This window comes from Ambystoma mexicanum, chromosome 3p (assembly GCF_040938575.1).
Source record: "Ambystoma mexicanum isolate Mex_15411 chromosome 3p, UKY_AmexF1_1, whole genome shotgun sequence".
Lineage (NCBI taxonomy): Eukaryota > Metazoa > Chordata > Amphibia > Caudata > Ambystomatidae > Ambystoma > Ambystoma mexicanum.
The window spans coordinates 1118296399-1118318161 of NC_090925.1; the positions used below are offsets into that span (position 1 = coordinate 1118296399).

The window sequence follows — 21763 nt, forward strand, 5'->3', positions numbered from 1 at the left end:
GTACTTGACTTTTCACGACACGAGGGTAGTGCTCAGGACGCACCCCTCCTTCATGCCCAAGGTACCATCGGACTTCCATCTCAACGAACCCTTGGTGTTGCCTGTGTTCTTCCCGTCGCCTTTGTCGCCGGCTGAGAGGACTTTGCACTCGCTGGATGTGGCTAGAGCGCTGAAGTTCTACGTGGACCGCACAAAGTTTTTTCGGAAGACGTCACAACTCTTTGTGAACTTTGGACCTGTCAATCAGGGGAAGGCTCTCTCGAAGGCTTCCATTTCCAGATGGCTCTCCAGCTGTATCATGTACTGTCATCGGTTGGCAAACCGACCGCTGCCTGGCCGTCTTGAGAGCCCATTCCACCAGAGCGATCGCAGCTACCACGGCGTTCCTTTCTGGTGTGCCCCTGCTGGACATATGCAGGGCTGCTACGTGGAGGTCGACGCACACCTTCACGAAATTCTACTGCGTCGATCGGGATTCCAGGGAGGAGTCCAGGGTCGGCCAAGCAGTGCTGCGCAACCTGTTCGCCTGAGTTGAGCCTGGTGAGGAGGTAAGATGCTTAATGTTGAGTTTGATTTAATGCTTAATGTTGAGCCTTTGCCACCTCCCGTGGTTGTGCATGTGTGTACTGCTATGTATTCTTTATTCATGAGCATGTGAATCCATGCCAGACCCCATGCTGGAGAAGGAACAAGTTACTTACCTGTAACTGTTGTTCTCCAGCATGGGTCTGGCATGGATTCACATGCAAACCCTCCCGCCTACCCCTCTGCGGCTCTTCACTTGGTCATACTGCCACTTCACGTGCTTCCAAATCTGAAGATGGCTTCCAGAGGCGGTGCTTAGGTAGAGGGCAGTCATTGGCTGTGGTCAGTATGACGCAGAGACCAGTGATTGGTTACTACTACGAAAGACAGATCAGAAACAAAACTGATACTGGTTTTTTCTTTACCGAGGATTCCCAGCCTGACGACGGGGAATATTCATGAGCATGTGAATCAATGCCAGACCCATGCTGGAGAACAAGTTACAGGTAAGTAACTTGTTCCTTCTCTCTTCAAGCTCTGCTCCAGTTGCGGACTAAGGAACGTTTTTGTGGAGGACAAACACTCCCACTACCTCTGTCTTCATCTGATTCACAAAGAAGCAGATTGCGAGATTTGCCTTGAATTCTCCAAACGCACCATCAAGGATCGACACAATAGACTGGCGGCGTGGCTCAACGCCACAACCTCTACCCCGTGCGGCAAGCAGGGGCATTCCTCATTATTGGGGAAAATTCTCAGAAATGTGTTAAATTCCCTTCTACCTTAGAGACGCCCAGCTCTTTTACTGGACTTTAGGACTTTTTATCTCTCATGTAATTTTAATGTGATTTATTCTCTTTTTCTTTTGAGATTGGAGTCGAACTCCATAGGCATCATCATTAAATTGTGTTAGTGTTGGGGAGAATTCTCATAAATGTGCTAATTCCCTTCACCTTTAGGGACTCCCAGCAACTTTGCTGTATTTTAAGGACTTGATTTTTTAACCTGGAAAGAGTGTGAGCCTTTTTTCCAACTTTCATGTATTTTGATGAGCGTTTGACACTTGTGTTCTTTGATTATGGAGTTTTAGGTGACTCCATAGGCATCATCTTTTCATGTATGTTACACAGCACCTTCAGTGCAGTGACACAGGGATGTCATTTAGACTTCCCAAAGGTTTAAATACCTTCTCTGGGATGAACTACTGTTTCCCAGATATTGGAAAGTGAAATTGAAATTACTAGTCTTTCCAAATTCCTAGACCCAGCAACCACCATCTTACAATGGAGTGCTGGATGGGTTACATAGTATCACTTGTGTCTAAATACTCATGTAGCAGTAAAATGCTACCCTTTCTTATTGAAAAGGCTGGTGGCAGTAGTTTTACAACGCACTACTATGATTTTTCCCGACCGCGAACACCGGTAGCTAAAATTCACGGGAGCCGGGTTTTTAAAGATGGCGCCTTAAGCCTCTTTGTTTAACCAGGTCCCGGTTTTCTTTTTTCGTTGTTTGTTTTTGGAAAGGTCCTTCTAGAGTTTGTCTCTGCGCGCCAAACCAGGTTTGGTCTCTTTGTTTGTGTGCCTTTAGCGGGCATCAGGACTGAAGACCGAGTGTCTGGGGTGGGCAGGAAGTGAGGGTGATGCCCCAAACTCCCTGTGCTTAGTCTGCTAGGAACCCAGATGTACTCTGGTGTGATTGGCTGGCTGACTGTCCGGCAAGTACAGCCCACCTGCTGGGTGAGTAACAGCTAGGCTGGAATGAAAGGGAGAGAAATGTTTAAAAGGCGAGTCTCTTGGACTGGAAAGCAGAGTCGACCACTGGAACGAAAGAACCGAAGAAGAGCTTTTTTCCACCCAGCTATATGGTCGCCCTAATGCGGAGCTCTTCATAAACATTGCATTATTATCATCTCTCGACCTTTGGTAGTTTATTCTCATTGTCACTCTCTTTGACGGCTGATTATTTCTGTGCCGCTGCCGAAGACTGCTGACGATGGATTTTGACAGCGGTTGATCCGTTCAGCGCTGTCTACCACGTGGCCGGTCCCTCTGGCTGCCCTTTACAGTAGGGAGAGTGGGGTCGGGGTGGCTATGTTCTTTTCAAGAATGCATTTCCTTCGCCCCTTTTTGTTCCCTTGGGTTTGTCGTCGCTAGCAATATCCTGTGCTATGGACAGGACTCAATTTAGATTTTGCCCTTTCTGTAAGGTGAAATACCTGTGGAAAGACGGGCACCGTCGATGCAACAATTGTCTTCCCCTCGAACACAACGAAGCGGCCTGTTAACTCCTATGCCCTAAGACTCTTAAAGTATGCCGTTTGAAGCAGTGGGCGGCCTACAGTATGTCGCAGGCCGAAATTAATTCCATCGCCGCCGAGCGTGACGAGGGGATTAGCAATGACCAAGGCTCCACGTCGGAGGCCCTCGACCTTACCGCAGAAAGTTCTCGTTCCGCCGCGTCCGTCCCCAGCCCCAATAGGTACAACGTGGGTCCTGCTATTGGGACGATACATCCTGGCGACAGGGACGAACCCATTTCCTACTCCAAACACACAACCCACGGTTCTGCTTCAGCGGTGAAAGCGAAGCGCTCCAAAGCGCCAACGGGCAGGTCGGATATTTTGGTGTTGCCCGCTGATCCTCATGATCGGTAGACCTCCCCGGAACCGCGTCAGCGGCATGCGTCCGGGTAATCCAAAAGCAAGGGCGCTAGCACCAAATCACATGCGGCCACCGAGACGCTTCAGAAGAAGGCTATGACACTGCTTAAAGCCCCAGTGGTGCTGAAATCCAATGCACAGCCACAGGCTCAACTGCCACACCTCCCTGAAGCCCTGAGCATCAGCGATAGTATCACGAGGATCACTTCGGTGGTTAAACAAAAGGAACTGTTGAAACAGACGTCGAAACAGAAAGAATGGCCTAGAGACGTGTCTGAATACGCGTCAGAACGCCCAGAGCCTCGAAAAGGCTACTCTGAAAGCCCTGTGTCTTTATCCTAGACTTTAGAAGGAAAATCATGACTTTCCCGACTTTCTGAAAAGGAAATTTGTCAAGACGATCCCTTTCCTCCCCTGGACGACTGTGGTTCATCATGGACCAGGGAGAAATTTGAGGGGTGCATGAACAGACTGTAGAAGTTTGTTGAATTCTCAAAGGTTTGCTCCCAAGAGGCCGCGTGAGGAACTTCGTTTTACGCCCATCGCTAAGTTTCAGGCGACCTTTGAGGATCCTCATGAACATAATGTTTTTGACCTTACAAATTATGAGGTGCCTATTAATACCTATATACAGGATGATGATACCTTTGGGGACCCTATGGATGATCCTTCTGATCCCATTGACATTTGGGAAGACAGCCATCCAGTTGATAATCAACCTTGATCATCCCCTACTCCTCCCCGCACCCTGACACTCTGTGTATGGATTCCCCTCCTACCACCCCAGTCCGTCAGACCTCACCTGTGGATGATCAAATGGCGTTCAACGTCATCTTCAAGAAGGCGGCTGAACATTTTCAAATCGCCACACAGGAGGCTGTGCAGGATTCAGACTTTACAGAGTACATACTGAAGGAAAGGCCTCGTGCCACTCAGGCCATTCCCTTACTGAACTCTATTAAGAGGCGTCTAGCGCCTTCATTGTTAACTCCAGCCCAGACCGGGGCGGTTAATCCCAGGGTAGAGAAGTTGTTTCGCCCTTCTCCTACCGACCCCCCTTACATTAAAGAGCATGCCACTCCAGATTCCCTGGTATTTACGACAACGAGAAAGAGGGCAGGTATCCCACCTGTCTACAGGGAAGGCACCACCTGATAGAGGGCACAAAGTTGTACGGACTGGGAAAAAGAGTCGCAACTGCTGCTGCATTCTCCACCCGAATAGCCAACACCACTCTGTTGGCTAGCTACTCAGATGTGCAGTGGAATTTGTTGCAAGAGGGTCTTCAAGAGGTCCCAGAACCAATGCGGGATAAACTGCTTGCAATTGTATCGGAAGGCAAGTAAATAATAATAAAAATTATTATTAAATTATTATTATTAAATCAACCACAACATCCCTAAGAACACTCTGAACGCTGCTGATACAGCGGGAAGGACCTTGGCCTAGGGTACACTACTTAAACGGCATGCTTTAGTTGGGGAACTCTGGTTTTAAGCCTGAAACCCAAGCAGCCTTAATAAACAAGCCGGTTGAAGAGACCAACTTGTTTGGCAACGCCGTGGATGAAGCACTTATGATAGCTAAGAAGGAGCATGAGACTATCAAAACCTTAAACCAGATTACGCAAAGGCCTTCACAACAAAGAGGGGGCGATTGTCGTTGCTCCTTTCGCGGGCAATCTCGCTCCCCTCAGAACCAGTATGGTTCAGGAAACAACTGGTCTTCAGGACAGGGATCCACCACCACATATCCACCTAAAGGACAACGCTATGGAAAGGGGAGAGGCCGGAATTGCTCTCCTAGAGGCTTCCCGGTCTCAGGTCAGAAATGACCCTCAGATCCAGGTCCCCTATCGTACCTCCCCGGTCCGGGGACGTCTAATATAATTCCTTCATGCATGGGAGGGAATAACAAACCAGTGGGTGCTCAAGACCGTCGCCCACTGTACTGCGGAGAGATTTGCCGACCACCTCAATTCAGACCACCCAAATCAAGACGCCCGATGCCGGAACACCTACGCATCCTGCTGCAAGAGATTGAGATCCTGCAGGAATAGGGCACGATAGAAGTTGTCCCTCTTCTACAGGTAAACAAGGGTATTTATTCAGTGTACTGCCTTGTACCCAAAAAGAATCTCACCATGTGCCCTGTGCTAGACTTGCGCCGAGCAAACAAATTTGTCAAACCTCAAAAGTTTTGTATGGTCACGGTCCAGGAGGTAATCCCTCTGCTGAAACAGGGGGATTACATGGCAACACTGGACATGAAAGATGCATACTATCATATTTCAATGTTGCTGGCACACAGGAAATATCGAAGGTTCATGATACTGATCAAGCATTATCAGTTCAAAGGCACTCCCCTTCAGCATTGCCTCAGCGCCAAGGGTATTTATGAAGGTACTGGCAGTGGCAGCAGCACACCTGCGGAGAGAATCTGTTCCGGTTTATCCTTACCTCGACGACTGGCTCATAACAGGATTCCTACGGAACATGCCTGCTGAATACCCAAAAGACGATAGACCTCTTATTCAACCTGGCATTCTCCATCAACGAGAAGTCCAGCCTAGACCTCAGTTAAGTCAAACAGTTCTAGGGGCTAAAATTTGGACCGAAGACAGCCTCGACTTCCCCTCCAACGAGAGGGTTCAAAACATGCTGTTTCAGATCCCTCAATATGTTGCTGGTCGAAGTTACGGTACGCAAATCCATGTGACTGTTAGGATTGATGGCGTCCTCCATTTATTTAGTTCCTCACGCGCTTCTGCGCATGCGTCCTATGCAAGAGTGGCTCAACAGCCAGTGGTGTCAGGCCAACTGACACTGGGAAGGTTTGGTGGTCCTTGTTCTCTCTCTGCAGTGGTGGTCGAGGGAAAACCTCTTGAAGGGGATAACCTTCACCACCCCCGCAGTAGAAGCCACCCTCACGACAGACTCCTCTCACGGGGTGGTGGGCTCACCAGCTTCAGCAAACGGCGCATGGCGTGTGGTCCCCAGAAGTAGCATCCAACCACATAAACCTGTTGGAGCTGTCGGCCATATTCAAAGCACTGAAAGCCTTTCAGACACAGTTACAGGGGAAGACCATCCTGGTTCGCAGACAGCACCACAGCCACGTATTACTTGAACAAGCAAGGGGGCACACACTTTGCAGGGCTATCCATGCTGTCCCAAAACATTTGGATATGGGCTCTCAAACACTGGATATTCTTGTCTCAACACGTTCCAGGGGAACTCGATCTTCTAGCGGACGTGCTCAGCAGAGACTTCCCAATGCCCGTAGAGTACGAATGGCGACCACATGAAGACATCGTCTCAAACGTTTTCACACAATGGGGTTTCCAGAAATCGACCTGTTTGCAACTCTGAAAACGCTTAATGCCAAGATTACTCCTCCAGGTACCTCCAGAACCGATCCAAGGGGAACGGTCTCTGGATAACATGGTCAGGGAAATTTGTTTACGCTTTTCCCCCCAACTCCCCTACTAAACAAGATAGTGCACAAGATGCACCACGAACCAGTCACCATGATACTGCTGGCCCCCATGTGGGCCCGCCAACTCTGGTTCTCCCATCCGATGGAGATGTCCCGATCTCCTCCAGTGACACTGCCTTGCCCGTACAACATGTTATCTCAAGACAAAGGGGATACTCTTCATCCATGCCCTCAAACTCTGAATTTAGTGGGTTTTCTCCTGAGGTCATTGATTTCGCGCACCTACGACTCTCTCAGAGATGCATGGACATACTTGAGGAGGCGAGAAAAACTAAAACCAGATATTGCTACTCCAGTAAATGGAAACGCTTTATCTGGTGCAATTTCAAGGCTGTCAGTCCTATTCACTGCTCTCATACTCACATTGTATTGTACCTGACTCACCTGCTAGACTCCGGCCTGGTTTTTAATTCCTGGAAGGTTCACTTATCTACTCTCTCAGCCTACACTACGTCACAACAGAAGGTATTGTGGTGAAAATACCAGTTATTAAGGCTTTCATGGAAGGGGTTAAAAGGATTCACCCCCCCCATTTCTAACCCGGCTCCTAGATGGGACCTAAATGTGGTTTTGACTAGACTTATGGGGTCTCCCTTTGAGCCTATGCATAAGGCAAGTCTCAAAGATCTTACCTGTAAGACAGCCTTCTTAGTGGCTATCACTTCTATAAGGAGAGTTGGTGAACGACAGGCCCTTTCAGTTCAGTTCTAGACCCTTCGTTGCAGTTCGGAGATTAGGTGGTTCTGCGCAACTCACCCTCGATTGGCGCCTACATTTATTTCCAAGTTCCATGTGAACCAATCAATTGAACTGTCTACTTTCTTCCAGAATACCACTAACGTGGCCGAAAGAAGCCTACACACACTAGATGTGCGTAGGGCAGTCCTGTTCTACCTGGACAGAACTAAACCACTGAGAAAGACAAACCAATTGTTTGTGGCAGCTGGTAGAGAATCAGCCATCTCAAGGTGGATTGTCAAATGCATCACACTCTGTTTCTCTCTTGCTTAGAGAGAACTGCCCTTCAAGCCTAGAGCACATTCTACTCGAGGCACTGGGGCTTCCATAGCTCACATTGCAAATGTTCCCCTAGAGTCCATTTGCAAAGAGGCAACCTGGAGTTCTGTACACACCTTTACAAAACACTATTGCCTCGACACACATTCTAGATCTGATTTTCGGGTGGGACAAGCAGTATTAAGACATCTTTTCTCTACTGTTCCTTCTCACAACCCACCTCCAACTCCAGGTACTGCTCGCTATTCTATGCACAGCATATGATTCTAAGCAGAATAACAAGCATCAGAAGCCATGCATTACTCACCATAATAGCATTTCTGATGATTGTATCTGCTTACTACTTCGACTCTTTTATGTACTCACTCACGATAGTCATTGGGCTCCCTCATGACTGAAAAAATACAATCGGAGGGGCCTCGACACATGAGGGATTTTGGGTACACTACACGTCACGTTAGGGGTAGTGTTACAGGCATACCCATGTCGACGTCCCCTTTCGATTCTCGAAAGACCAGATGCAATACACCGTAGTTAGCACTGGATGTCGGACTATATGCACAGCATGTGATCTAAGCAAATACAATCATCAGAAATACTATTACGGTGAGTAATGCTTGTCATACAAATGTCAATACTGTCCTGTTAGGGAGAATTCTCAGAAATGTTCTAATTCCCTCCTCCTTAGAGACCGCCAGAAACTTTGCTGGATTTTGAGGACTTGATTTTTTTTAAGCCTGGAGACTGTGAGACCCTTTTTCCCACTCTCTCATGTATTTTAATGTGATTTGTGAACTCTTGTGTTTCTTTTGGTTGTGGAGCATGACAAACTCCATAGGCATCATCTTTTACATTATGTCACACAGCACCTTCAGTGCAGTGACACAGGGAAGTCTTCCAGATTTCCCAAGGTATAAATACCTTCTCTGGGATAACTACTCTTTCCCCGAGCAGTAAAGTGAAATTGACTTTACTTACATTTGTAGCATTCTAGACCCAGCACACACTATTACACAATAGGGTGTCGGAGAGGTTACTAGTATCCCCTGTATCTAGCTTCTCATGTTAAACTTTTTGTTTTACCCTTTCCTCACTGAATGGCTGGTGGCAGTGGTTTACGTTTAACTACCATGATGCGCATTTACCACGTGCTGCATTCGTAGCCACGGTAAAGCACCTAAGGGTGCCATTTTTGGCAAAATGGCCCTGGTCTTCTTTTTTCACCATTTCTTTGTGTAAAGATCATTCTTGAGATTTACTCTGCGCGCCAAACCAGGTTTGGTTCCATTGTTCGCTTTGCCTTTAGCAGGATTCACGATTGAAGCCCGCCTCTGGCTCTAGGATGTCTGGGGTAGGCAGGAAGTGAGGGAGGTGGCCGAAACTCCCTGTGCTTAGTTTCCTAGGAGATCCAAATGCACTCTGTAGTGATTGGCTGGCTGCCTGTCATGCAAGGACAGCCACCCTGCTGAATGACGGACAGCTAGGCTGGAATGAATGGGAGAGAACTGAATAAAAAGCTAGGCTTTTGGCTTAGAAGGCAGAGTCGACCACTGGACGAAGGAACCGTAGAAGAACTTTAAGAGAACGCCTGCTGCAACTCCTGGACCGTTGGTTTGCCCGGTGAAGCCCTGCTGCTGTGCTGAAACTCCAAATTCGTATCGACAGAGAAGCCCCTACAAGGATGACTTCTCCCTTTTGCGTTGGTGGGACCAACCAACTCCAAAGTAAGCCACCTGGACATCCTTCTCGGAGCTGGTTGAATTTCCAGAGAGTTGCTGTTGGAAACCGAATATCCAGGGAGAGTAACACCAGTGTGTGTGTGTTCCTTTTAAGCGGGCCAAGAGCTCCAGGATGATCCTCTGGAATCCCAGGAAGCAGGACTCCACAGAGTACGGGACCCCAGAAGCAAGGAAAGCCCATCTCGACAGCCAGGAACCGCAGTGTTGCTATTTGCGGTAGATGCAAGGAGCTGAAACGCCACTTGTTTGAAGTTTGCCAGTTGCGAGCAGTGACATTGCAGTGCAGGAGTCCCCATAAGTCCTCCCTCTTGTTCCCACTACTGAGGGCCAGGAACAGTGAGTTCTGTAGAGCTGCACAGGAACAGAAGTCATCTGCTGCACTTTTTCTTCAATCTAAAGGTACTGTAAAGTCTGAGAGAAATCATCTTTCTGTAGAGTTGCTTGCATAATCTACTTTTCACAAGTCTAACAGCTTGTGGCCCTACATTGATTCTTCTTTCTCTTCAAAGACTTCTAAAACATTGTGCAAAGACTTTTCTTACTTACCTGCAACGAAGTGCTTCAGCCCATATTGGCTTTTGCCCATTGACTTTGGCTTAGCCTGTTACACTGAAAGACTCTTATTGAAGGATCCAAAAGTATTTGCCTGCTTGAGAAGATTTATGTTCTCTTCTATGTTCTAATAACCTTTTCCTATGTTATTCTTAATGCAACAGTGATATATTAATGTCCCCCAGCACCTTAGCTATTGTCTCCTGAGGGTGTAGGTTGTGTCTGTGGGCCATCCCAAAAGGGTACTTAATGATTTAGAAACCTAAGAGTGTGTATTTCTGGAGTGTATTTGTGTGTTGCTTTATATTGCTCCCTTCTGAAGATGGCTTACTCTGACTATTAAATTAACAATTGTTTATTCAAGAAACCTTGTGTGTGATTTAGAAATATTAGCAGTGTTTATTTTGTGAAGTATGTTTGAGTGTTACTGTTATGTTACTCCCTTTTGAAGAAGGCTTATTCTAACTGATTGATTAATGAATTCAAATTGTTTATTCAAGAAACCTTGAGTTTCTTTGAATACTTGTCACTGTGAATCTCTGTGTAGCGCCCCTACAGCGCACATTAACCCCTCTTGAGATAAGCCTGGCTGCTCAACACGCTACCAACCTGCGTAGTACAGACTTATACCAAAGGTTGGGTTCCTATTGCCAGGAGGTCAGGGTTGTTGTAGTGCACCCAAAGGGTACTGCATGCAACCTTGCCTAACACTTCTGTCAGGCAGTGATGATATATTGTAGAGTTGTTACACTAAGAATTTGCTTTGCTTTTTTTCAACTAAAAACCTTCACAAGGCTCTGCTCCAATAGAATAGCAATTGTAACCTGCCAAATATGGATAACTTCAGGCAGGAAGCCCAGATCGTTTTAACAGTAAATCAACTGAAAGAAATGTGTAAAATCGGGAATCTCCCTGTTAAAACCACGAAATGTGGAAAAAGATAATGATGGTGATAATTCAGAGTCTAACTCCAATATTGTTGAAGAGTCAGAAGATTCAGAGGAGTCGCAGGAAGAGAGCCCCTCTTTACCCTTATGCCTCAACCTGTATCCACAGGGACCCCACAAGGTCCATCACCAAGTCCATAATTTGTGTCTCTTGAGAAAATGAGACTGGAGTTGGAGTTGAAAAGATTACAAATCCAAGCTGAAACCAAACATCAGGACATCAAACTAAGGGAAATGGAAATGCAACATGCTCTTGAAATTAAGAAATTGTCTCTTGAAAATGTTTCTATCCCAGAGTCTTCTAGGTCTTCCAGTCCAAAGAGACCTTGCATGCCTAAAGAAGCAGTGATTATGTATGATGTGAAACTTGATATTTTGGATTGACTGGGTGCTTTTGAATATAACTATGGGATTTAGGGTTTCACAGAGAATAAGTTGATTCCTTGGCTTTTGTCTAGGCTCACCCAGGTTACAACTGATGCTGTAATGGAGGTGTGGGAATTTGAAAGATTGGAGTATAAAAATGTGAAGCTAGCTTTGATAGCTAGATTTGGGAAAACTCCTTCCCAGTACCTTAAGAGGTTTAGGACCCTCAAAAAGACTAATGGTGCCCCTTGGGCTACCTGGGTGTGTGAATGTTGGAAAAACGTAGATGGTTGGGTTAAGGGTTACAGAGTGAAGGAATGAGAAATCTATTTTTGTTGGAGTCCATTTTTGATGCCTGCTCTTCTGAGCTGGGACAGCACTTGGCTCACTCAAAAGTGATTGATCCAATGAAGCTAGCAAAAGCTGCTGACTTGTGGGTTGCCAACAGGGCTACTCACAAGGATTCTGGGGCCACTCATAAAAAGGATGAGGGAAAGCAGCACAAGAAAGACAAAGAGAAGTCTAAAACCTCCCATCCAAAAGAGGGCCACAAACATAAGAAGGGTAAGCCATTTGTGAAACCAGGTCAGTCTAGTGAAACCTCTGGTGCCAAACCGGTTGTATACGAATTGTACGAATAACAATTGTTCGAATAACAATTGACCTTCTGCAAAATTGACCAAATTTAAACAGTCAATTAAGATATATATGTGGGGGGAAACCCTCTCCAACCCCCCACCCAATCCCCTTATATTATTATTATGACCCCCAACCCATTATATATATAAAAATTACCATACAGTTAATTGTGCAGAAGGTCAATTCGGACCTCTGTTATTCGAACAATTGTAAACAAACTATTTGGGTAATACTGCCAAACCAGGGGGGGTCAGCAGAAGCCCCCAATTATTCAAAACATTTTGAAAATGTTATGCTTGTGAGTCATCTGACCATCTGAAAGGGGATCCCAGATGCAAGGGTAAACCTTCAGGGGTCCACACTGCCTCCTTAGCCTTCATCCCTGAGGGTGAAGTACATATGGCAAGTGGAAACTTTAATCTATTGGCTGAAGACCCCATTGGGGTCTCAGCCAGTGTATCTTTAGTTTCCTTGGGTCTGTGGGAACAGCAGAATTTAGATGTGTATAATTCTATTCCAGATATCACAAAAGAATATTACGACGACAGTGTACTTGTGTATGGTCAGGAAACTCCTGCCATTGGAGACGCTGGGGCCATGTAACGCTTACCATAGGTCTCTGCAGGAGCGTAATGCCTTTCAGCTGAGGACCTGTAGTCTGGGCACTGATTTTTGTGGAAACAACAATTATAACAGAACCACTATTGTAATTCCCATCCACAGACTAAAATTGTGATATAGTGTACCTTCAAAAAACCCACCCGTCTCACCTGTGCTTTTGTTTTGTGGAGCTCTCCATCCTGTATTCTACAGGGGTGCGTTGGGTAGGTGACTTTTGATCTGAGGGTGCTGTGGTGTCAACAAATTCTCAACTGAAGTAGTCCAAAACTACTTCGAATGGTATCTTGGCCAAGTCTTTTAGTGAAAATAATTATATGCAGTTCTTCAGATACTAAATGGTTCCTACGTGGGAGATATCTCTCTTCCTAGAATTTTCATTAGTTTTTGCGGGTTCGTGGTTACCCAACAAGGCTGCAGCGATACTCTTTTTGAGGAAACATTAATTTATGTCAGTTTGTTTAAAAAAAAAAACACGGAGTAATATCTGCCTTCAGAAACAAGTGTGGGAAGAATAAGCGAAGAAAAGCCTTGCTGAGACTTCAGGTAAGCACCTATGTAACTTCTTCTTTCTTTCCTTTTTTACAAGTTTATTAATTCATTAAATACCTTTGTTTTGCAGGTCTTCGGAAAAATTGTTGAAGAAAATACCTTCGGACGATGCAGAGATCGCTGAGGAAAACTTCAGGAAGAATATGCTGCAACCGGAGACAAAGGCTGCTGAGAGAAGAAATGCTGCGGCTGCTATGGAGCTTCTGACAGAAGATGCGGAGACTACGAATATAACAGCGGACTAAGGAAAATACTGGGAAAATACTTTGTTTCGGTAAGGCTTTACAATTCTGCTGCTATTCGGTTGATGTTGCTGTGGAAATTGATATCTTGACTTTCTTCTATTGACAGGTTCTGTTGGAGATCGCTGGAAGCGTTACCCACTGTTAGCGGAGAAGACGCAAAGCGAGAGCTTCGGTGGAGGCGGGGCTTAAGTAGCTCCCTCTGCAACAGCTGTAGAATGCACTGTGAGAGATCTATGGACTCAGGGGCGGCCAGGTTGAGGGTAGGAAAAGCAACGTGAGTGTAATGAGCCTATGGGTACAATGTTAGGAGTGAGGTAAATGTCTCTTGCGCCAAGCTTGAAGCCACTGTTGACCCACAGATGGATATGAAGTTCCTTGCCTCCCTAGTTTTACTGAATGGACTCTCTATTCCTGTGTTGGGATCATGACAGGCCAGCATTACAGTGGTGGATGAAACCTTTTTCAAACCTTAGGATGTTGCTAAGGCACCCAAAGGCCCCACTAAGCTTGCTGAAGGCCCTATCCACATGGTTCCAATACTACCAGCTCTCATCCAGTGCAACAATATGACTGTAAGAATACCTGTCAGTGTACAAAGTGAGGTGCCTTGGAGAGTCCTGCTGGGGAATGACTTAAAAACTGTTGGAGTTGTATCAAACACCCCGAGGCCTCCCAGTAAAAGAAAGCAGGAGCAGACTAGGAAGGCCAGATAGCTCAATTTAAATGACTCTCAGTGGGTTGTTACAGAAGAACCTTTAACACCCAGTCCACAGGAAGAGCCTACTTCTTTTTCCAGGAAGAAAGAGACAAAGGGGAAACCCAAGGTCTCAGGAAACAAAGATAGCACTCCTGTGCATCGAACCAGTACATCCCAAAGAGGACAGTCCCCATTCACACCAGTGACTCCGGCTGAGTGTGAGGTTCGACCAGAAGATGGTGAATCAGCTACTGAAGACACAGAGCTGGAAGAAGACCTTCCTCCTATTGGAGATCTGGATCCTAATGACCATCCTAAGCTGCAGACTTTGCTTGCAGAAGGTGCCCCCTGTAGGACAGACTTCAGCAGAGGTCAAAGAGTATCCTACTCTTGATAGACTTCGCCAACGGGCAGCTTCCCAGCTGGAAGGGCAAGAGCCAGGGAAGCACAGGTTGTACTGGGAGGATGGCCTCCTCTACAGTGAACCTATTGAGTCTACCCTAGGGGACTACAGAAGACTTGCAGGGCCTCAGGAGTTGAGACCCCAGTTTATACAGTTAACCCATGAGATTCTTTTAGCTGGTCACTTAAGCTTTAAGAAGACCAAGAAAGGATTTCTCTATATTTTTACTGGCCTAAGATGGGGTCTGATGTAGATAAATTCTGTACGAGCTGTCATGGCAAGAGTGGAGCCAAGAACATGGCGCCTTTGGTGCCTCTCCCAGTGGTGGGAGTCCCTTTTTGAGAGGGTAGGAATCGACATTGTTGGTCCCTTATACCCTCCCACAGCTTCAGGCAACCGATTTTATTTTGGTTGTGGTAGACCATGCTACCAGGTATCCTGAAGCCATACCTCTGAGGACTGTTACTGCTCAGGCAGTGGCTAAGGCCCTACTTGGTATTTTTACCAGAGTAGGTTTTCCTAAGGAGGTTATCTCAAACAGGGGATCCAACTTTGTCCCACTACATGCAGGCAATGTGGATAAACTGTGGAGTAACCTACATGTTCTCAACAGCCCACCATCGCCAAACCAATGGGTCGGTGGAGAGGTTTAATAGAACAACGAAGAGCATGATAGGTGCTTTGGAAGAACCTCTTGGAAGAAAGTGGGACCTTCTAGTGCCATGCCTTCTCTTTGCTTATAGAGAGGTCCCTCAAGAAGGGGTTGGTTTCAGTCCCTTTGAGCTTCTCTATGGTAATCTGGTTAGAGGTCCATTGGCCCTAATCAAGGAAGGGTTGGCGAGTGCTCTTTCCCACAAGCCAGTGGGAGTCACTGACACGCATGATGACCGAAGCTTCTGATAACTTGAAAGCAGGTCAGGCTCTGGTGAAGCATTGGCATGACCAGAAGGCCAACATGGTTGAGTTTACTGAAGACCAGCTAGTTCTAGTAATGGTACCTACAAGTAAGAGGGCCTTACAGGACAAATGGATTGGACCCCTCAAGGTTGTGGGAAAACTTGGAGTGGTCAATTATTTGGTGGATTTACACAATCCTAATGAGGCCCCTAGGGTCTTTCACACTCAGGAGGAGGAGAGTGAGCCTTTACCTGACCTCCTCAGGGGACAACCTTTAGATGGGAAGATATGAGTTAATCTCTCTTCTGATCTGACACTGGAACAGGAGGAGTGCAAAGCTCTGTTAAATCAGTTTGCCCCTCTGTCTTCACTATCACCAGGCTTGACCCCTTGGGGCCAGCATGAGATTCTCACTGGTAACTGCTTACTTGTCAAAAGCAGGGGCTACAGAATGTCAGACCATGTAAGAATCCACATAAAGGAAGAGGTCAAGAAAATGCTTGATCTTGGGGTAATAGAGCCATTGAAAGTGGTAATTACCCACACTTATTATTAAAATATCTCAAAGAAACAGACACTGATGGACACACCCCAGTAGGGAATGGGACCAAGAGAGATTGTGAGTGAGTAAAAGGTTTTCTTTTATATAAAGAGAAAGTCGGGCATGCATAGGACTCTCTGCTACTCCGAGAGCGCTCTGCCCATAATACAGAAACTTTACATTATAAGTCAAAAACATGTAATCTATGACGTGTGCTATACGGGTTACACAAATACATTTAATTGGTTGAGCTGAACAAGACATTATACAATGTGTAGTAGTAGTGCTGCTGCTGGATTGGCTGGGGTTGAACTTGTTGCTTCTTGAGGCATGTGGGGCAGCTGGGCTCATCAGGGAGGGGCGGCGGGTCACGTCGACTCCACACAGTTATAATTCTAACTAAGCTAGACTTCACAGTAATCATGGGCATGCAAGATTTAAAATGACACACAAGACTCTTGATAACACATTGCCGTCTATAAATTGTAGAAATAGATGTACATTCTTAACCTGGAGCCGAGTGGGGCAGAGGTACGGTGGTCCAGGTGCCTTATCTTGGCGTGGATTCCTTGGGCCCATTTATCAGGTACCTCAAGGATCAAACAAGGGTGTCGGGATTTGTTAGTACATGTCAAATATATGGTCGCTCAGGATTAGTTATATGGGGGCAATCAAGGGTGGCCCATGGGCTGGGGGTCTCACCCCTGCTACATTAAAGTAATGAGGGGTTTAAGGTTCATGCAGACACTAACTCTTGACGATGGGGGTTGTTGGAGCAGGTGCAGGTTTATGGAGACAAATGGTTTCCAGGAGCCAGGCTTCGGCACGGTCACACACAGGGCAATAATCTCAGAGGAATGAGAGAGCTACGGTGTCAATTTGCAACAATTCGCCCCCAAGCTTCTGTGAGAACAGGACAGCCAAAGTGCAGACAGTGGGGAGGAGGAGGGAGTTGGGCTGGCTGTGCGCGGCGCTGGACAGGGGAGAGATGCAGACTTGCAACTGGGAGTTTCGTGCGGCCTAGTCAAAAGATGGAGTTGTTGCTGATACAAAATGGAGTCCCTGTGGTTGTGTAAGATGCATTGGATAGGTGTCATTCAATGGCTTCCTCGCACACGTCGCCTGGGCTCAGACAAGGGAACGTTTCCAACCATTGTATGAACATAACGTTCACCTCACCCGGAATGTAGGGAAGCCCAAACGACCCTTCTTCCCTTACACCATCTACCAGTCCTTGGTCTAGTCCAGTTGTGCTAGTACCAAAGGCAGGATGCACAGAGTTGAGATTCTGTGTGGACTATAGAGCTCTGAATGCACTCACAACGACTGATGTCCATCCTTTACCTAGGACAGATGAGCTGGTGGACAAACTTGGTTCAGCCAAGTACCTCAGTACATTTGACCTAACCTCAGGCTATTGGCAAATGGCTCTGACAGACCATGCCAAGGAGAACACTGCATTTTCAACTCTAAGTAGCCTCTACCAGTTGAAGGTTATGCCTTTTGGACTAAAAAAATGCACCTGCTATATTCCAAAGGCTGGTAAATCATGTTCTAAATGGGATAGAGGAATTCTGCATGGCATACTTGGATGACATTGCAGTGTTCAGCCCTACTTGGAAGGAACATATTGACCATTTAGGATATGTATTGCAGGCTCTTGAGCAGGCCAGTCTGACCATAAAGGCAAGTAAATGACAAATTGGTCATAGTAAAATGGTCTTCCTTGGACATGAGGTAGGAGGTGAAATAAGCCCATTACCTAGCAAGGTACAAGCTGTACAGGACTGGGCCACCCCTACTACTCAAACCGAAGTGAGAGCATTTCTAGGTCTCACAGGTTACTACAGGAAATTCATTGAGAACTATGGGACCATAGCTTCTCCCTTGAATGTGATCTCCTCACCCAAATTCCCCAAAAAGGTCAGGTGGAATGAGGAGTGCTCTAGGACTTAGGCAAGCCCTTTGTCAAGCTGCAGTCTTCAGAGCTCCTGACTACAATCAACCCTTTATTGTACAGACCAATGGTTCCAATACAGGTATAGGTGTAGTTCTGAGTCAGCTGGATGAGAAAGGCAGGGGGAACACCCAATCTGCTTCATCAGTAAGAAACTGAAGGAACCTGGAACAGTGTGGACAACCATAGAATGTGAATGTTTTGCTATTGTGTGGTCTTTGAAGACATTAAGACCATACTTGTATGGATCTACTTTTGTAATTTAAACAGACCACCAACCCTTGAGATGGTTAATGCAGATGAACGGGGAAAATCCTAAATTAAGATGGTCAATCAGCGTACAGGGGTTTGATTTTACTGTGCTAAATCCCTCTACCTTAGAGACCCCCGGCAACTTTGCTGGATTTTGAGGACTTGATTTATTTAACCTGGAGAGAGTGAGACTATTTTTTCCAACTCTCATGTATATTAATGTGATTTTGTACTCTGTGCTTCTTTTGGTTGTGGAGTCTGACAAATTCCATAGGCATCATCTTTTACATTGTGTTACACAGCACCTTCAGTGGAGTGACACAGGGAAGTCTTCCAGATTTCCCAAAGGTTTAAATACCTTCTCTGGGATAAACTACTGTTTCCAAGAGCAGTGAAGTGAAATTGACTTGACTTAGATTTGTATCTTTCTAGACCCAGCACACACTACCTTACAATAGGGTGCTGGAGGGGTTATCTAGTATCCCCTTTGTCTAGCTTCTCATGTAACATTTTTTAATTTGACCTTTTCCTTGATGAATGGCTGGTGGCAGTGGTTTACATTTTACTACCATTATGGGATTTTACTGCTGACTGCGTTTGCAGCCACGGTAAAGCACCCATTTGTGCCATTTTTATCATAATGGCCCGTCATGTTTTTTTGCCATTTCTTTGTGGAAAGGTCCTTCTTGAGATTTAATCTGCGTGCCAAACCTGGTTTAGTCCCTTCATTTGTGGGGACAAGAGGGAGGACATCAGGCGCGCTCCTGCGGCAGTATTCGGTGAGGTGGTGGGCAGCTACGGGCTCTTTTCGATTCAGCTGCACTTCGCAGTTTCAGTGCTTAACAGACAGCACTGATGCGGATCTCGGACACTGGTTGGACTTCCTTCACTCCCTTGGTCCTGCACTCTATTGAGGGGACTCTGGATCTGGAGGTCCTGCTGCTGGAGGGTCCAAGGGAGGCTCCTGGAGCTTCAAGCCGGATTTTTTCCATGACAGACGTTGCTTTAGACTACGGACACTCGACCATTGTCGTTCAATCCGGAACTTCTCTAAGTGAAAAAGGAGGTCAGCACAGCAGCAGGGGGTGACCGGGCCATTTAACGGTCCAGGAGGTTGCATCAAGCTTGGTTCAGTTTCTTCATCAGGTGTTTCTCCCAGTGGTCGAGACTGCCTGTAGTCCTAAAACACTCGACTTTTAAGCAGGTTTCTCCCATTCATGCACAGCCTAGGCTGTCAATCACTCAGCAGGGTGCCTGTTCTAAAGGGGCAGCCAGTCGGCCAATCCGGACTAGTTGCATTTAGGCATTCCTAGGGACAAAGGACAGGATTTTCGGGACCCTCCCTCACATCCTGTCCTTCCAGACACACTGGAGCCAGGGGTGGGCTTCAGGGCTGAAGCCTGCCAAAGGCAAGACAAAGGGCTCAAACCTGTCTCAATGCACAGAGTAAAACCCAAGAAAGACCTCACAAACAGAAAATAGCGAAAAAAGACCGGGCCATGTTGACAAAATTTTCACCCATGGGTGCTGTACTGCAGCTGAGGGTTCAGCCTGAGGTACAAAAGCACAATGGTAGGAAAAAGTAAACCACTGGAACAAGCCATTTAAAGTAGTGAGGGCAACTAAAATGTTACACGAGAGAGTAGGATAAGGGGCTACTAAGTAATCCCCCAGCACTCAACATAAAATGGTGTGTACTGGACCTACAAATAGAAAAGGTAAGTAAAGTCAATTTCACTTTACTATTGGTTTGGTCCCTTTGTTCATTTTGTCTTTGGCGGGCTTCAGTGCTGAAACCCACCTCTGGCTCCAGCGTGTTTGGCAGGGCAGGAAGCGAGGGAGGTTCCCGAAACTCCCTGTGCTTGGTGTCCTTCGTAACAGCAATGCACCCCAAGGTGATGTGCCGGAAGGCTGTCCTTTGAGGACAGGCACCCTGTTGTGTGATTGACAGCTAGGCTGCGAATGAATGGGAGAAACTTGCATACAATGCAAGGTCTTTTGCAAGAAAGACAGAGTCGACCACTGCACAAAAGAACCGAAGAAGAAACTGGAAGAGAATCTTGCTGCACCCTCCTTGACTGTTGGGTTTGCCCGGTGAAGCCCTGCTGCAGTACTGAAGCTCTGAATTTCTTTTTTTTTTAATTCACTTTATTTCAATTTCAAATAAACATCAAAAACAAACACAAAACACAAGCGTAAAATGATACATAGCATAAATCATAAAAGGTGTAATAGTAACAAATGCCATAACATATATATATATATAATACATGAAGACTGACAAATCAAGTGAACAATAAAATACTGTATTACAACCCAACTAGCTAACAGTTATCAGACACACAACCATCAAGACAAGACTACACAAAAACGCTCAACATTCAGTGATGTATAAACCACTCCATCCAACCCCCCAATCAATGTACACTAATAACAATATATAAAATACAGGAAACCTAAACATACAATTCATTAAAGGATCCCCACAATCGCAAATAACAATCTTCCCTCCCCTGTTGTAAATACATAACCTTTTCATAATTTGACAGAGTCTTCACATCCAACAGCCAATTTTCTACTTTTGGTTTCTTCCTTGACTTCCAAACTCGCAGTATCTGCTTAGCTGCCACCACCAAAGCTCTATTTAACCAATCAGCTTTGTCCCGGGCCCTATATCCTCTTCCCTTGTTTGACAACAAGATAGTGGAACAAAAGGTATGTGGAAGTTGTTCCCCCATCACAATGGCCAATCTATCCAACACCTCAGACCAAAAAACAGACACCCTTGAACATACCCACAACATAAGCATTAAAGTCCCCCCGCCACATCCACACCCTCAACAGTAATCATTATCCAAAACACCCAACCTTGACATCCTAGACGGTGTCCAATACAATGTGTAAAGGATCCGTTGCCTAATGTAACGTAGGCCCAGATCTAATTTTGATTGCACTCCCACACGGAGCAAAAATTCCCATTCTTTCACAGGTATATCGACACAAAGGTCCTCAATCCAAGTCTGGCGAAGCTTATCTCATGCTATCACCTCCCGATCATCCATTGGCATCAACTTAATATATGTGGATGCAGTACACTGGCAGTAGCGAACAATCTCACACACGGAGAGTCTTTCTGTCATAGCACCATTCAACATACCAGTCCGTTCAATCAAAAGAGCCTTCAAAGACCTGTAGCGTTTCCGTTCCCTACCCCCAATCCCAAAAGACGCCCTCAGTCGATCGAAGGGAATCATACAATCATTGTGCCGAACATCACGAATCTGGAGTATACCCTTATTAATCCAACTTTTCCACTTCTCCCACTGGGTTGGTGGAACCAATCAACCCCAAGACAAGCTCGACTGGAATCCCCGCTCTCTCTGCTAGCTGTACTTCTTCACTGCTGCAGGAACCGAGTGCCAGGGGACCGGAACACCAGAATCGTGTGCAATGCCTTTAAGCCGGACCTGGTCTCCAGGAAGATCCTCCGGACTCCCTCAAAGCAGGATGGACCAGGCCTGAGCCACTTCAGCAGAGTACTGGACCCCAGAAGCAAGGAAAGTCCATTAAGGTGTCCAAGAACCGCATTGGTACTATTTGCGAGTAGCTGAAACTGAAATGTGCCGCTAATCTGAATTGTGCCCATTGCTGCCGCC

The 21763-nt window shown here is 46.2% G+C and overlaps 1 protein-coding gene across 2 annotated transcripts in view; it reads left to right on the top strand.

Moving 5' to 3' along the window:
• The window catches only part of AFF4 (ALF transcription elongation factor 4), a 1482962-nt gene that overhangs the window by 1036494 nt on the left and 424705 nt on the right, over window positions 1–21763 (top strand). The window lies entirely within an intron of this gene.